Here is a 14,672-nt window from a genome sequence, read left to right as displayed (position 1 = left end):
AAATGTAATTGACATAATAATAACAAGGTTTTACTATATATATATTCATTTTTAAATTAATTTGTTTTTAAGGCGATGGATGTTCTTGTTTATTAGCACAAAGTTTATCAAATCTAGGTGTCACTGAGGAGAGTGCTACTCGTAGCTCTTTTTCTACTACTAAACGGGCTCGAGATTTGGATTTCATTGCAGCTAATGCAGAAAATCCCGTTTTGTATAAATATGATGTGACGAATGGCAGCAGTAATTGCATTGCTTTGCTTGACAAATTATTATATTCTTCACTTCGATTCAACCAAAATTGAACTAGGGTTTCACTATGAAATTTTGTTTCAATGAAGTATCGCATGATAATTCTATAAATTTTTCCTTTTCAATAGTTGTCAATCCAAATTCATCATCTTGTTCATCGACAAGTGGATTCTGTATCCACGCGAACTTTGTAAAATCAAGATCTTCGAAATAATGTGAAAAGTGCATTAGCAAACCATACAAGTGTTCAGTAAATAGATTTTTGTTTGCTTCAATATTAACTCTGGCGCAGAAATCATTTAAAAGTGGAAACATGTTGAACTTATTTTTTTGTAAATTTGATTTCCATAGCTCCAATTTTTTTATGAATGCTTTCACTTTGTCTTTTTGAATCAGTTATTATTGTTGTTGTTATTTGGTTTTTAGGAGCTTTAGCAACTAAGGCCATATTGCTCCGGGGATATGTGGTGGTCATTTCCTGACCTTTCCGCATCCTCCATATTTGGTGGTCATGGGCTCGAACCCCAGTCTAATCAAGAAGCGTGTGCTACGCACTGCTGCTCCTGCCCACCTCGCTATGGAGGCGCCATTGAATCAGTGAATGCATTTGTGGTCCTTGCACTGATTTATTCAAAACACTCAATTTTCCAAAAATTTCAACCAAATAGGCAAGTTTAACAATAAAGTTATCATTCCTAAATAAATTTGCCTCTTCATTATGATTTTCATCAAGAAAAATTGCAATCTCTTCTTTGAGTTCAAACACCCTTTGAATCACTTTTGCACGAGATAGTTAGCACACTTCACAATAGTATAGAAGTGAGGTATAATTAGCTTCCATATCTTCACACAGCTTTGCAAACAACCTAGGTGCCTCCGTAGCCAGGTGGGAAGGAGCAGCAGTGCGTAGCACACGCTTCTTGATTAAACCAGGGTTCGAGCCCATCACCACCAAATACGGAGGATGCAGAAAGGTCAGGGAATGACCACTGCATATCCCGGAGCAATATGGCCTTAGTTGCTAATGCTTCTAAAAACCAAATAACAAACAAACAACAAACAACCTAACTTTTAAAGGCCTGTTTTTTTTTATGTAGTTTATAACTTTCATAACTTTTGTAAAAATGTTAAGTTCCGCACTCATATTTTTGACACAAGAGCTGCTCTATGAAGCATGCAGTGCATCCAGATAACTTCGGGTGCTTTCTTTTTAACTAATGCTTGAAGACCTGCCTGCCTTGTGTCCTGACATTGACTGTGCTCTGTCAGTACAGAGTCCAATGCAGTTATTCCACTTTATGTCATTCTCATCAAAAAAAGTGTCAATTATATTAAAAATTTCGTTGGATGTGGCCTTTTCAGGAGTGGGGTTGCAAAATAATATATATCTTCCATTATATTAGTTTCTGCAACATATTGAACATATGCAATTAAATGAGCATCTTTAGCTACATCAGTTGCCTCATCTACTTGTATGGCCAATTTCGAAGTACGCAGTCGAGAAACTAACTGATCGCAAAGATCTTCAGATATATTATCGATTCTTCTGCCAACTGTATTATCAGCAAGCAGTATTTGTCGCAACTGTTTCCCATATCATTTGCCGAACATTATTTTAACCATATCAATAGCTGCTGGCAAAACTATAGTTTTACCAACAGCTATTGATATGGTCTCCTATTGTGTGTGGTTTTTTACATTTCGCGATTCTGTAAGAAACTTGGTACGACGCTAGCAATGCATTTGATGGAACAGAAACTATTTTTTTGAACGTTTGCTTTTGTTTATTAAACTCATCTAATTTTCTTTGAAAAAATTCTATGGGATTGCCAACTTATTCAGAATGCATAGTTTTAAGGTGCAGTTTTAATTTGCCTGGTCTCATACTATCTGCAGCCAAAACTTTCGTACAAAAACACATTGGTTTTTCCAAGCCATCTATAATAGCACTTGTGAATCCTAATGATAAATAGGATGAATCGTATTCTCTTGTCTTGGGAGATCTAACTCCTTGTTCCCTGATGCTTGTATTCCCACTACCTTTACTTGTATCAGCATCAGTATCTTCATTATTAATGGATTTTCTCTTGTAACCAGTCAAAAATTTATCCATTCGTCTAAAAATATTAGGATTAAATTTATATTCTTAAAAAATACAACTTCTATATACTATGCAATCTACCTATACAGGGTGTCTCAAAAATATTGGTACAAACGTTTAGGGAGGTAGGTAACATCTAAAGGCACATAGGAACCCATAACCGGAAACGTCACAGGAAAGTAGTAGCTGAGGCACAAGTAGCAGAAATGACACAAGACAGTAATTAGTGGCAAACATTTATTTGACATAATATTAACAACGGAGTACGAGATGGATGCATTTCATGATGTTACAACAGATGCTCGAAGGTTCCACCATGAGACGCGATGCATGCGCGACACTGACGCAACATAGATTGGGGAACACGGCCAAACACACCTGGAGTTTCTTTGACAGTAGCAGCAGCGCAGACGAGTCTCGCCACAAGATCCATTTCCATCTCCACAGGCAATTCACACACGATAGATTTGAGGGCCCCCCACAGAAAGAAATCAAGGCTCAATAAATCAGGTGAGCGTGGGGGGCCGGGCAACGGGTCCACCGTGGCCAATCCATCGACGCCCAAAACGCCTGTTCATATGGTCACGAACACACCTTCCATAATGGGCAGGCGCCCCGTCATGTTGAAACCAAATGTTGCATCTCACATTTGCTGGGACATCGTCAAGTAACCCTGGTAGAACTTGTTCAAGAAAGATCCGATATTTAGCGGAGTTCATGCGGGATGGTAACAGGTATGGTCAGTTGGTTGGTTGTTGGGTTTTATTGTCGCATTAGCAACTAAGGCTATAATGCACCACAGGTATGGGCCAACTAAGCAGTCACCGACCATACCTGCCAACACATCTGCTAATCCATATGCTAGGTGCATGCCTGCCAGCTCACACTTCGTATATCGATGCATGCTCTTCGTGCGGCGACTCTGCTTGAACGACTAAACCAGAAATTTTCCCTCTTGCGAACTGATGAACAGCACCGTGTACCGACTTACGGTGACGTTTCCAGTTATGGGTTCCTATACAATTCACATTCCTTTAGATGTTACCTACCTCGCCTAAACGTTTGTACCAATATTGTTGAGACACCCTGTATATATCATACATAGTACGGACTAAGTTATATATACTACATTACATCATATCAATCATAATTCATCAATCCATTTCAGCAAAATATAATTTTTTTTTTTACAAATAAATGTTTATCTCAAAGTTAGAGTGAGATAAGTGACGGTAAATGCTTTAAAAAATAGGTTATAAAATTTAATGTTATGTTACGAAAATTACATTTCTGTTAAACTTTTCACACCTCGTTTTGCACTAGTCAGCGCCTCCCTGGGGAGGTGCTCCTCCCAGTTTGGAAATCGCTGGCTTATAAGATTAGTTAGACATAGTTGCGCTTTAACAAATCTGTGTTTCTCATATAATTCGATTCCTCTTCAGTGATCCCTGGAATAAATCCTTGTTCACAGATTCAATAATTTACCCCTGGTTGGCCCTTGAGGCTGTTGCACACATTTTCTCAGGTATACCAAGTTGTGCTTGTTAAAACACAACTTGGCATACCTGAGAGTCTAAAATGTTGATGGAGCTGATATTCGGGTGATGCTCAAGTGAAGTGGACCTAATTTAAACTTTACTAAGAGGTCAGACTTCGTAAAGCTGGTCACAGACCGACCAGACTTTATAAAGTCTGGTCGGTCTGTGACAGCCATATCCTCTGCTTGCACCTTCAAGATGGCAGGAATGTTAGTAACCAAGGGTATAACCCCCATGTGCATGTCATGAAATACATGCCTTGCGCCCTGGAGGTGACCACCCAGGTGCAAACCAACGTAAGCAGGAGTCGAGGTGTGACAACCACACCACACACAGGACTGCTGCTCCTCTGTGTTACCAAGCAATACTAGGTGGTAAATGATTCTTATCAACTGGTGCAACACCACTACTTTGCTTAGTGGAGGCTTGAAGTGGTGGAATGAGTGTTTAGTCTCCAGAGCAAAGCTCCTTCAAACCTTCCCCCATCATACAGTATGACTAATGTCTTTGAGATTATGATGGACATCATGGCGAGATCCAATCTTCCTTTACATTTTGAGGGTACACTTGTAAAACAGTATTTGCAGGCTGGCTGCTAGATTGTCCACCAGACTGAACCTATTGGGTAACTCTCTAAAATTCTTCTGGATCAGTTAGTGTATAATCTTGCTACCTCTACTCTATCAGATAGTAACTGGAGGGAGTCCGAGTAGTGTGTACACAGGGGGTATTGTCGAGGCCATGTTATGTCAAGGAGCTGGATATATTCTTACCATATATATGCCAAACATTTCATTAATTCAAACAGCATGTCCTCGCCACCTTTTCTTATTTCTGAATACACCATGAATTGTCAAACTAATAGAAAAAACTTATCTGCAAAAAGATCTAAACCTCCCAAACACTTCCTTGTTCATTTCACAAATATACATGGTCTCAGTTCTAATAGTCTGCCAAATCCCATGTACTTTTTTTTAACAGAATCACAGTTACTGGTTGATATAACAACCACTGCTCCTCTCAGTTGTCTGAATTATTTGCTGTACGATTCCTTTCATTTCAAAGGTGGTACTTGTGCATATGTCCATTCTGATATTTGCTGTCAGAGACTTAGTAATTTGAGATCTCCTTTTTTCGATCTTCTTTGGCTTAAAATCTCTCTATTACAGTGGTTTTCAATCGGGTGCTGCATTGTTGGGGTGCCATTTAATTTCAGTTTAAGTTACTTAAAGTTATTATTATTATTTTTTTTTTTAATTTATACATTTATTTCATTATAAAAAGGTGTACAGTACATTGTAGCACATCTTTTTAATTTTGTGGTGATCTTTAATTGATCTTTATTTACTACCTCTATATAAAGAATAAAATTATTATATAGGTATATATTAAAGGGTCGAAAACCACTGTTAGGTTTTTCTTTTGACCTAGGGGTGCCGTGAAAAAATTACTGGAACACTAAGGGCGCAGTGAACCGAGAAAGTTTGGGAACCTCTGCTCTACTACATTCTGTCAAATTCATCTGTTGCCCCTATTGTTCTCTTAACTCCACTAATCACTTGGAACTCTGACTTCCTCTCTTTAAAACTTGACTTTCTCAAGTCCAGCTTCAGAGTAACAGTAAGGTAATTTTCCTTAGTGATTTTAACGTTCACAACTCCAGTTGGCTTCTGTTTTCTAGTCACACAGATCCAGCTGGTTGAGATGCTGAGGATTTTGCAATTCCTAATGACCCCTCACTATTGTTCATTTAGTTACCGGAATACCAGAAAATCCTAACCACGCAGCCAAAATCTAAACCTTTTTCTCACAAACAATCCTTCTAAGTACACTGTACAGGTGAGCAGTCCTCTAGACATTTCAGACCACAGCTTGGTGATGGTCTCTTTTCCAACGAAGCCTTTCTCTCGTGGCCATTCTCAATTTTGTGTTATTTTTCTCTACAAGAATGCAAAATGGGTTGATCTGCGAGATTTCTTTTCTCTTTTCCTTGGGCGGATTACTGTTTCAAATCTTCTGATATCAATGTTTGCTCAGATTGTCAGTGAAATTATTCTTTTAGGGATGGAATCCTTTATTCCACATTCCACCTTAATATCTCATTCTTTACCTAAACCTTGGTTTTCCAATAAATGTGCTAAGACTGTTCAAGAAAAGAATGTTGCATATTGGCTCGTTTCCAAATCTCCAGGTTCATTTTCTGTCCACATCAAACCTCACAACAATTGTAAAGCAGTTAGATTTCAAACAAGCTAAGCGTAGAAAACTTGTTTCTTATCTAAATGGTAGTCAAGTATTCTGGTGTCTTGCCAGAGCTACTGGCAACATCTTTTGCCCATCTCTGGTCTCACCTCTGTCAAAACCTGATGGTTCTATTGCCACTTCAGCAAAAAGTAAAGCTGACCTGCTAGCATCCTATTTTTCTTCTAACTCGTATATTAATCTTGGTAAACCACCTCCCACCACTCCAAGTACACATAATTCAATGCTTCTTGTGGGCTCTATTAGTCACATTAGCAAGAGAGCAAGGCTGTACTGAGTGGAGTGTGCAGGGTTCGAGACCAACTGTCAGTTGTTGTGGATTTCCTCCTCAGTATCTTGAGGTAGTCAGTCACAAGGCTAGGTGCTATTAATAAGTCAAATCCAAGGATCCTGACTAGAAATGCATTTGAAATAAATAAATGCTTCTTGCAATCTTTTGTCAAAAGGATTTTGATCAATCTTGATGCTAAGAAAGCTCTAGGTCCTGATGGTATTTCTCTACTTGTTCTCAAACCATGTGCTCCTGAACTTACTCCTGTGTGTTGCCTTTTTTCAGTTTCTTATTCCAAAGGTGTTTTTACTTTTGCTTGGAAATTTGCTCATATCCAGCCAGTTCCTAAAACGAGTGACAAACTACTCCCATTCAATTATCATCCCATTGCACTTACTTCTACTCTTTCTAAAGTAGCGGAGAATTCAATAACCGTCAAATCAAACTATCTGGAAACCTTCCATCTGATCAAAGATCACCAGTATGGATTCTGTCAGTGTTGATCCACTGGTGATATTCTGGGTTATGTTATCCATCTATGGACAAATTCATTGGAAGAGTCTGGTGAAACCCAAGCAGTTACTCTTGACATTTCAAAGGTTTTGGACCGTGTTTGGCATGAACGTCTTCTAAATAAGCTTACATCTTATGGTTTTCCAACTGTTTTTTGTAAATATTTTCAAATATTCACTGCCAATTGAGAAACCTTACCCTGCACAAACAGTTTCAACTTCTCAAATATTCACTAACAATTCTTTAAATGCTCATCTTCAGGAAATTCTCCAGTGAGGCAATAATTGAAATCAACAATCCAAGAAGTATTGAAATCAACTAAGGATAACAGTTGATTTCAATCCTTATAAAACTCAGTCCTATCTTATATCTCGAAAAAAGAATTTTTCTGCTCTTACCTTTGATGATGATGCTCGGATTTCTTGGCTAGATCATATATATTGGGGATTACCCTAACTTCTAATCTGTCTTGGCATAAGCACATTACAGCAGACCCTCGTTATAACATGGAGCTGGGTTTACACTGATTCACTATAATGCTGTTCTTATATTATAACCCGTATCTGACTATAATGCTGTCACAAATCACTATAACGCTCTTTTACAGATTGCATTTTTGGCATATTTAACAAAACCATTTCATTTGATCGAGTCGATAGCTTGAAAATGAATAGCAAAACAGCATTAAAATTTCCCATGCCGACTTGAGAAATTCTCGCATGTTAATTTAACTGCAGTACAGTGACTTGTTAAGTAGTTCCGAGATCAACATTTTAAAAAATGATCGAGTATATTAGTTGTGATATTTGAGTTATATGCATTTATGCAAAGTCTAGTCATCACTCAGTACAGTACAGGAACTCCCTGACTTATGGAAATTCAACTTTACGTAAGTTTTTGCAGGCCAGTGCAAACTTAAAAAAAAAAAAAAAAAAATCAGGGAAACGTATTTTGCATCCTGTAGGAATAAATGGAAAAATAAATATCGTAATGTGAACCCAGTAACCCGTTGGTTTTTTTTTGTAATTCGTTCCAAGTCCTTGGAAGTTGAAAATTTCACTATATTACTAAGCCATTTATCTCTCTAAAAGGTCATATTTATAATGGAAATTGCACTACCCTTCTATCGTTATCATATGTTCCCGTTATAAGAATCAATTTTGAATGCCTTTGTGATATTTTTCTAAAGCACATTTCTGGAGGTCACGACCAAAAACAATTTGCACTTTCCAATTTATCGGGCTTTTCTGTTAGTGCATCTAATTATAAATGGGTAGTAAACGTGATCTTATTGCATTTGCGATAACTGCAATTGGGTGGGTTTTTACGCTATTATGGCGAAATGTGTTCACTGAAATCTTCAATCATATAAAAAAACAAATTTTCAGAATCTTCTCTTCATTCCTATGTACTTATTACAATGGTGAAGGGAAAGGGACCAACAGAAAATGCAAGTGCTGGCAGTGCTAGGAAATCAAACAAAATTGATTTAGAAAATTAAAGATTTAGAAGATGAAAATTAAAATTACGAAGCAGGACAAAGTTTGTCATCTATTGCAAGGGAATTAGGTCTCGCTGCTTCAACAGTGAATACTATTTTAAAGGACAGTGCACGTATAAAGGAACATGTCAAAGGATCAACGCACTTAAGATCAACAGTGATCACAAAACAGCGTTCAGGTGCTATATCGAAGATGAAACATCTGTTAATAATATGGATGGAAAATCAGATTCAGAAGCAAGTGTCCCCCAAGTCTCATGACCATTCAAGCAAAAGGCAACAAGTATTTATAAAGATATTAAGGATAAGTACGGCGAATCCCAACCCAAGTTCGTGGCAAGCAACAGGTGGCTTAAGATGTTCAAGCATCACGCTGGTTTCCACAACATTAACGTATGCAGTGAAGTCGCCAGTGCCGATTCTGCAGATGCAGAGAAATTTTGTGATGTGTTGGAAAAAATTATTGAAGGCAGTGGCTATGCAATGCAGAAAATTTTTAACGTTGATGAGATTGCTCTGTATTGGAAAAATATGCCAGATCGAACATACATTACCAAAGAGGAAAATACAATGCCAGATTTCAAGGCGTCAAAAGATAGGACCACGCTCTTGCTTGGGGTTAATACAGCGGGAGATTACAGATTACTGCTTGTGTATCATTCTGGAAATCTTCGTGCATTTAAGGGCATCAATAAAGTCACTCTACCCGTGCATTTCCGATTGAACCAGAGAGCATGGATAACAATATCTCTCTTTGAGGATTGGTTTAAATGCTGCTTCATTCCCGAGGTTGAAAAATATTGTAAAGCCAACGTTCCTTTCAAGATTTTGCTTCTATTAGATAATGCTCCTGGACATCTTATGCATCTAGATGATTTCAATTCAAACGTGAGTCATATTTCTACTGCCAAACACTACTTCACTCATTCAACCTATGGATCAGGGTGTTATTTCGGATTTAAAAGACATACTATTTATGCACAACATTTGCTCAGGCATTGTCTGCAGTAGATGACGAGAAAAATTTTACGTTAAGAGACTTTTGAAAATTTTACGATATTTACCCAAACCATCTTAAACACTAATAAGGCCTGGGCGGAAATTACTAAAAGTTGTTTAAATGGCGCATGGAAGAAAATATGCACATGGCACATAAAAGGATTCAAAGGATTTGAAAAAGACAAATCATACGAAGAGGTTAGAGAGAAGATTGTAAAGGTTGCAGAGCTACTTCAGTTGGAGGTTGACGCCAAAGACGTGGAAGAGTTAATAGAGGAAGAAAAGAAGGAATTATCTAACGAAGAACTTATTGACTTGCACGCAGCGATAGTGAAAGAAGAAAATGCTGAAGAACTCAAGATGAGCCAAATGAGGAGACGAGACGCTTCATCGCTAGAGAGATGGCAATGGCATTTTGTGAAATTGCATCGACAATGGCAAGGTTTGAGAAGATGGCTCCTGACAGCGAACGATTCTTGAAAGTTATGAGGGGTGAATGATATGCTTGCTTGCTACAAAGAAATCTACGATGAAAAGAAAAAAGCCACCATCCAGTCATCCATTAATATGTTATTTCATAAGGTTGAGCGGCCGACCCATTCTAATTCTACACAGCCCTCATCCTCCGCAGCACCGTACTTATCAGCTGAAGACATCGATTCTGACAACAATGCTCGACAGGTAAAACTTGCTGACTTATGCCTGTCTCCTCTCTTTTTTTGTAATTTTATAATTTTGAAATTTTTTTAAATTGCACGCTTTTGTAATTTTTTCTGTGTATGAGATAAAAAATTTAATAAATACAATAAATAATTTTATTTACATGTTCGTCAGACATTTATTTTTTGATTCAATCAATTCAGCGAGCACAGTTGCGAGTGCTGCACAAGCATGGGGGAAATTCTGACTTATGTAGCGTTCCATGGAACGCAACCCTTACGTAAGTCGGGGAGTTCCTGTATTAGACATTGTGCGTAACGGACAGTTTACTCAAACAATGCATCATAATTAATGCAACCAACACAGTTACATTTTCAAAGAGTTAATAATGGTGGACAAGAATGAAAAAGTAACAATGTCTGGGCGCAGTACGAAGACTACAAATGTAAGAAAAAATGTAAGAACTGAATTTGAAAATTAAACTAGACTTTTTGGAGTGGATCGATTCTAGTCAACGACAAGCGGATGTTTACCATAATTTAGGACTGGCAAGTTTAACTGTAAGAACAATTATAAAAAATAAAGAATTAATTTTAGCAGCGGGAAAGACAGCTGTTCCACTGCAAGCAACTAGATCTAGGGCTGCTAGTAGGATTGAAATGGAGAGACTTAATTTTATTGAAGATAATATCCAATGCAGAATTCAGTTAAGTTAAATATTATTAAAAAAAGAGAGAGAGAGAGAGAAAGAGAGAGAGAGAGAGAGATTAGCCTATATCTGAAGAAAACACACCTAAAAAAAAAAAAAAAAATGTGGAACCATTTAAAACTAGTAAGGGCTGGTTGAATAGATTTAAAATCCAGGGAGAAGCCGCAAGTGCAGATAAAGGAGGCGAACCTTTCAAAAAAGAATTTGTTAAAATTATCGAAGAGGGGTATTATGTGTTATACTTCTCAACAAGTTTTTAACATAGATGGACTTTTTTGGAAATGAATGCCCAAAAGAAGTTTTATATTGAAACTTCTTTTAGGCAAAAGTACATCCCAAAATCGACACATTTTTCATGATTAAATTCATCGATTAAATTAAATCAATTTAGATCAATTAAATTCATGATTTTAATTGGAATTTTAAGTTTAATTCTAATACGCAAGTAGTTACCACATAATTATATACGTATGTGATGCAGAATATTTTATATGTACAAATATTTGAATATTAAATATTTTGACAGACATTTATGCATCTTTTCACTACCATTTAATTATTGACTAGGAAATATCCTATGGCACCGCCCGCAACTCACAAGTACATGTTACCTTATGGGAATACGGCGCTCGCTTAGCACTCTGTTTTTCCGGAACGAATTATCAGCATTAAGCATGGGTCAACTGTACTGGGTTATCTCTTTCGCTCTCAACATTATTTTTCTTCCAAAGAGCTATTAACATTGCACAAATTGCAAATTTGCCCAACCATGGAATATTGTTCTCACAGCTGGGGGGTACCCCTAAAATCTCTCCTAGGCTTCTATATTCCATTCAAAAGGTGGCAGTTAGGTTAATTAATGACTTATCTCTAACAAAGGCTCTCCACTCTCTGTCTCAGACATTTTGTTTCTGCTGCATGCCTTTTCTATAGATACTTCCATGGGCACTGTTCTTCTGAACTGATTTCTATAATTCCCGCTCTCTCTTCAAAAGCAGTCCAAACATGCCACAATCAGTCAACATCCCTTTACTGTCCAAATTCAAACTCACAGAAACAACTTTTCTTCTCCCTTATTTATTCATAAAACTTCCATTTTCTGGAACAACCTTCCTTCATATGTATTTCCTGAAAATTACAATCTACAGAAATTCTAATGTCAACAAATATCTTCTTTCTTTCTTTCATCTTATCAACCTTCAAATTATGCATGTTACTAAGTATTATAGGATCTAATACCTGTCATGTTTGGATTTTTCATTAAAAAAAAAAAATGCATATCTGTAACTACCCATTTCATCCTTGGGACCATGTGTCTATACTTGAGAGGCATTTACACATCACTCTACTGGGACTTGGCCCAAGTTCAGAAACACATGCAATTAGCATTAGTAGAGGTGCAAGAAAGCAAGCTTATACAGCATCAGCCAAAAAAAAAAAAACATTCCCATTTCACTGAACCATTCAATCCAAATGTTTGTCCAGTTCCACCTTGAATTTATTTAAGCTATCAACTTCCACAACAACAAAGGATGGAAGTTTATTCCAGCAATCAACTACCAACTGGCTAAAGGCAAACTTCTGCACATCTATTCTACAACTGTCTTTCCCCAGTTTGAATCTATGGCCCTCAGGTTTGTAATCTGAGCAGAATCCCACCAGCATTGAGCCTGCTCAATCCATTCAAGGCCTTAAACACCTCAAACAGATCATCTTGCAGGTGCCTAGTCTCCAGAAGCTGCAACAGAACTTAATCTTTTCTTCATAAGAGCACCGCTTTGTTCCCTTCACCAGTCTTGTTGCCCTTCCCTGTACTCGTTCTAGCAATTCTACATCCTTCCTAAAATGAAGCTTCCAGATCTGTATGCAGTACTCAAGGTGTGGCCTGGCCAATGCCTTATACAAGAGGATAATCACTTCGTTATCCCTGCTTGCAAAATTCCTGTATATCATTGACAAGACCCCATGACTTGCTCTGGCAGCCTGTCTGCACTGACTGCTCAGAAAACTTGATATCAGACTGCACAATTACCCCCAGGTCTCTTTCATTCTTCACTACCCTGCGTGTAATGCAAGACTGTTCGTACATTTCTCTGGGGTTACTGCTACCCATATGCGGTACTTCGCATTTGTAAATGTTAAACTACAATTGCCACTTCTCAGCCCATCTACCCAAATTTTCAAGATCTTGTTGCAGCAGAATGGTCTCATTACTGTTATTAACATCCCTGCCAACCTTTGTATCATCTGCAAACTTTGACATTAAGCTTGATATACCTACATCCTGTTACAATGTTTGTTACAATGTTACAGCCTGTTACAATGTAAGATCGCTCATCGGTGAAGACATGATATTAGAGCTGGAAAAGGAATTAGAATATGTGAATTGGAATATCATCGGTTTGACTGAAACAAGAAGAAGAAATGAATCACTTATAAGTTTATCAAGTGAAAATCTGCTGTACACTAATGGAAACAGCAAAAAGAGTGAAGGTGGAGTTGGGTTTCTGGTCCATAAAGATTTAAAAAACAACATTTTGGAATACAAAAGTACATCACCAAGGTTGTCAAGAATAATACTCAAGATTTCTAAGAGGTACAAGCTAAAGGTTATAATGATTTATGCACCAACATAGAGCCTTGATGATGAAGAGGTTGAAGAAATATACACCGAAATCAAGTCTTCTAGATGACCAGAAAATCCACTACACTATTATTATGGGGGACTTCAATGCTAAGGTTGGAAAAAGACAAAGCAGCACAGAAAAGGGAACTATAGGAAATTTTGGAATTGGTGAAAGAAATGAAAGAGGTGAAAGACTTGTGGAATTTACAGAATCTCAAGGATTGTCAGTAATGAACACTTTTTTCAAGAAAAGGGTGAACAGAAAGTGGACACGGAAGAGTCCAAATGGATTAACAACTAATGAAATCGACTTCACCCTCACTAACAGAAGATATATCATGAATAATGTTACCGTCTTGAATAAGGTTGGAAGTGATCACAGAATGGTAAGATGTACACTTGATATAGATGTAGGAAAGGAAAACACTGACTCGAGTAAATAATACAGAGGTCTTTCAGATAACAGAAGAGAAGAAAAAGCAGTATGTACTGGAACTTAAGAACAAGTCTGAGCTTCTGCAGACTGCGCAGGACCAAGACCAAGATATCGATGAGGAATATTACAACTTTCTAAAAGTGATAAAGCCCAAGAAACCTATAGGGAAAAAGAAATCCAAAGAAGAAAAAATTAGTCAAGAAACACTTATGATGAACCGAAGGCGACAAATGAAGAGCAAGATAAACACTGACAAGGAGAAAATTGAGTATACTGAGTTATGCAAAGCCATTAGAAAGAGACTCAGAGAGGACATAAAAAGATTTAACACAAGAAAAGTAGAACAAGCATTAAGGAAAAACAAAGGATTTAAATCAGCAACCATGAGCAGTAATACCGAAACTAAACAATAGATGGCATACTTATAAATAGCAGAGAAGGAATAATTCAACTAGCAGAAGACTACTATAGAGGATTATGCAAGTTGCAAGGGAATGATGCCAGCAGTGGGGAAGATGGATTGCAAATTAGCAACACATATGACATACCTGATATTCTTCCTGATGAGGTAGAACATGCACTGATGAAAATGAAGAATCAGAAAGCCCCAGGGGAAGATGAAGCTACTGTAGAGTTGTTAAAATTGGGAGGAGGAAGAGACATAACACAAAAACTGGCAAGGCTCTTCACAAAGTGCATTAGAAAAGGTGTGATGCCAAAGCAGTGGAATAATGCAATCATAGTTTTGCTGCATAAGAAAGGAGATAAATCAGAAATTGGAAATTATAGACCAATTAGCTTGAT

The 14,672-nt window shown here is 37.4% G+C and overlaps 1 protein-coding gene across 1 annotated transcript in view; it reads right to left on the bottom strand.

Moving 5' to 3' along the window:
• Positions 1-14,672, bottom strand: part of LOC150082061 (magnesium transporter NIPA2-like) — a 226,000-nt gene that overhangs the window by 203,851 nt on the left and 7,477 nt on the right. The window lies entirely within an intron of this gene.

The sequence above is a fragment of the Mastigoproctus giganteus genome, chromosome 8 (genome assembly GCF_048544385.1).
Source record: "Mastigoproctus giganteus isolate SK-2022 chromosome 8, ASM4854438v1, whole genome shotgun sequence".
Classification (NCBI taxonomy): domain Eukaryota; kingdom Metazoa; phylum Arthropoda; class Arachnida; order Uropygi; family Thelyphonidae; genus Mastigoproctus; species Mastigoproctus giganteus.
This window is presented reverse-complemented; position numbering and strand designations above follow the sequence as displayed.